Source organism: Salvelinus sp. IW2-2015, unplaced genomic scaffold (assembly GCF_002910315.2).
Source record: "Salvelinus sp. IW2-2015 unplaced genomic scaffold, ASM291031v2 Un_scaffold3586, whole genome shotgun sequence".
In the NCBI taxonomy this organism is placed as follows: Eukaryota; Metazoa; Chordata; class Actinopteri; order Salmoniformes; family Salmonidae; genus Salvelinus; species Salvelinus sp. IW2-2015.
The window spans coordinates 62230-66028 of record NW_019944864.1 but is presented as its reverse complement, the minus strand read 5'-3'; the positions used below and the strand labels follow the sequence as shown (position 1 = coordinate 66028).

Below are 3799 nucleotides of genomic sequence, written 5' to 3'. Positions count from 1 at the left end.
GCGAAAGACAGAGAGAGACGGAGAGGAGAGAGAGAGAGACGGAGAGAGGGAGAGAGATGGACCGATAGAGAGAGAGGGGGGGGGGGAGAAAGACGGAGAGAGACAGACGGAGAGAGAGAACAAGTGGTATAGAGGTTAAAGAAGAGGATGCGACAGAGTGGAGGAGGGAAAGGGTGAGGGAGAGGAGAGAGGGTCAAATTAGGCCAACAAACACTCCACCACACATCCACACTGAGGGGGAATTTATTGATATGTGAAAAATAAAGCCCGGCTATTCCCTGATGCTGTACATGCATATGAAGTCTCTTACTCAAAGCCATCTGATAGACTGTCCTCTTCTTCTCTGTAACTTGTGAAGACTCGAATTCTGAAAGGATATGGAAAAACCCAGTAAGCTGACTGAATGCTAACTGGCTAGCAGAGACGTTTGCAGTTTTAACAGATAAAAACACAAAGCATAAAAAGAGTTTGTGATTTGTACCTGATTTTTTTTTCCAGGGGGTAGCAGCTGAGGACAAGGCAAAGGCAGACATTAACTTTGATCTCTCGCTCTCCAACTCTCTCTCCATCTCTCTCTCTCCATCTCTCTGTCTCCGTCTCTCTGTCTCTCTCTGTTTCCATCTCTCGCTATCCATCTCTCTCTCCGTCTCTCTCTCTCTCTCCGTCTCTCTTTCTCACTGTCTCAGATAAGCTAGATGAGATCCTGGCAGCAGCTCAGCAGACAATCAGCACCAATGAGGGGCAAGGGACGCGGGGTCAGGGGACAAGGAGAGACAGGAGCCGGGGCTCCTTTTACGCCAATGAGGTGTGTATGTGTCGGCGTTGCGTGTGTGCTGGCGCGCGTGTGTGTGTGAGAGCGCTCGTGTTCACTAGTGCGATCACCTGTCATGGGGTTGAGAGGAACAGTTTGTCCTGTAGTGTTCCTATGGTAACACCCACATCTTTAGGAGATGCTACACCATGTCATTCAGTGGTTAGCTTGATGCAACACCCATACAAATAAGATTGGTTTGACTGCCTAAGCTACTATACTACTAGATATGAACTATTTTACAAGTAATTSACAGCTCTTTCATGAATAGTYAAGCTATTTWATMCACTTACWGTACCACAGTACCACAGTCTGCAAAGTTTATTRTGTTATATAAGTTCTWTCCTTTCTGAACATTGTCCTCTGCTCCCTCTTCCCTCTCTTGRTGTGCAGCCAAATTACGACCAATCAGAAATGGGGATGACAGGGCTGGGCTATGACCGCGCCCAGTTCACATCAGGCCACGCCCCTCCACACGGTATGCTGCGACAGAAATCCATCGGTGAGGCTGTCTCTCTGTCTGTCTGGCCAGCCCTCTGGCCGGCCTGTCCGTCTGTCTGTCCTCTAGACTCTTAAAGGCCTGTGCTGTAACACACTGTCTGCAGCTGTAGCATACCATGTGCTTCTAGTCTACCTGTTCTGTCTCTGTCCTGCAGTTTACATACATGTTACTCTGGTTCATGTTGTAGTATGCTTCTGCTGTGGAGTATAGCAGTATTATATGTGTTGTACTGTACTAAAATGTTTGTAGGCTGATACACTGTTTCTAGGAGCTGTTCATCACAGAAGCTGAGCTGGAACTGTGGTTCAATGTGACACAGCTAAAGACGATGGACTTCTCCTGTGACTCGCCAAGTAAAAGGCGGTATAACATCACACCCTGTTGGCAAATGACCGTTGCTGTACTTTTACCAGTACATACAGAATGATATTGCTGGTCATCATCTCTGCTAGAGGACAGACAGACTTACAGATGAAGGAGAGGACCGCCTGACAATTAGACAGACAGGCAGGCAGTTACAAAGACAGACAGACAGCCTCCCACATTAATCATCTGTTCTTTTGTTCGAGCAGTATTTTCTCTGTACCATTCCTCTACCCTGTCCCTCGCCCCTCTTCTCACTCTGCTCTGTCTCTATCCTCCATCCCTATACCTCAGTCCCTCTCTCTCTCATCAGTCCTTTTCATTCCTCTCTTGTATCTCTGTCTGTGGTGTACTGCAGGGGTGACTGAAGAGGAGAAGTCCCATCTCAATCCTCCAGCCATGAAGTTTGCCCGAAGTCTCTCGGTTCCCGGCCCAGATGACATCCCCCCGCCSCCCACCACCGCCCCGCCAGACCCCCCCTTCTCCTCRGCCCCACCCCTGGGCTGGAGAGGGMGCAAGTCTTCCCAGCAGCCCTCMGTGGCCGTGTCCCAGTCCACRTCCACGGCAGCCCACTACCAGCTCTACTCTCAGTCTGTGCACTTCACCCACGGGGGCCGCGAAAGGGCAGGGGGGTCCAGTACCGGCGCTGGAGGAGGAGGGGTGGACCACACGCACCAGTACTCTAATGCCCCCGCCCACTCCGCTCAGAGCAGYACTGCCRCTAGGAAAGGGGGCTACCCAGGGGAGCCTGTTGGATCAGGAGGGGGAGGAGGAGTGGGGGGGGGCAAGGCTGCAGGTCTAAGGAGGGGCTACAGTAARGCCGCCCCACCTTCAGGCAGTGCCACAGTGATGCCCCAGCAGCAACAGACCACCCAGAGCCAGCAGCAGAGGGCAGACCGCAGTGCGGCTGGGGGGGCTGGAGAGGGGGTACCTAAAGGAGGGGGGGCGCGGAGAGGGAAGGGCCCTCTGGTGAAGCAGTCCAAGGTGGAGGACCTGCGGGCTGGCCAGGGCACGCTGGGGGGCAAGGCCCCAYTGGAGAAGAGCTCCATCCCCATCCCCACCATCATAGTCAAGGCCCCCTCCATCAGCAGTGGCAGTGGCCGCAGCAGCCAGGGCAGCAGTGTGGAGGCTGAGCCCACCCCACCAGYGGAGACTGACAGAACCCAACCCCTCCACGGACCCCCTTCCACCCCAGCCCCGCAACCCCCTGCTCCTCCCTCCATCCCGGCCCCTCCACCGCCCTCCCTCCGAGGCCAGGATAGTGACTTCACCAGCCAGTTTGGGGCGGCCATCGTGGGCGCAGCCCGCCGGGACAGGGAACGCTTCCATGAGGCCCGCAGGAAGAGCGCCTCCATCTTCATGTCTGCCGAGGAGGAGGTGGMGCCAGGGGGYGYAGGAGGAGGAGGGMCAGGCAGGACTCAGGCCTCCCAGCAGCAGCAGTTCAGCCCCCAGCCCGGTGGCCCCTCCCCACGCCTCCGGCCCTCCAAGTCCATCGACGAGGGCATGTTCTCTGGGGACACCTTCATCCACCACACCCGCAGCATGCCCCCTGCCTTCGGCCTSCCAGAGTACTCCTCCCCGGCTCCAGACTACCAGCCCAAGTCTGTTCCGGCTGACTTCTACGGGMCSTCAAGCCGGCAYCAGCAGCAGGTCCCCTCTGGCACCACCTTCATCCACCCCCTGACAGGAAAGGTCCTGGACCCCTCGTCCCCCCTGGGCCTGGCCCTGGCTGCCAGGGAGCGGGCCCTGAAGGACGACGGCAGGATGAGGAGGGAGAGAGGGACCGAGCACCAGTTTGTACGACAGATGTCCAGTGTGGTGGCATTCCCCTCCCAGGCCACCTCCCCCACGCCGMCTTCCTCAGGCACCCATTCCTCCAGCTCCTCCTACCTGGTCACCTCCTCCTCCCTAGCCGCCACCACCTCCTCCACTGGCCGACCCCCCTCCCCCAGGATCCTCAGGGGTGCAGGCTGGGGCGAGGAGGGGGGAGGAGGGGAGCGGGAGAGGGAGGGTGGCGGGGCCAGAGAGGGGCTGAGGGTGCGCTTCTCTGAGGACAAAACAGTCCACACGCATCACTACCAGTCCCAGCACTACCAACCCACCTACAGGGAGGAAAGACAGAG

General features: G+C 56.7%; 1 pseudogene; it reads left to right on the top strand.

Annotated features, from left to right (window-relative positions):
* The window catches only part of LOC112076123 (SH3 and multiple ankyrin repeat domains protein 1-like), a 105276-nt pseudogene that overhangs the window by 99319 nt on the left and 2158 nt on the right, over nucleotides 1–3799 (top strand).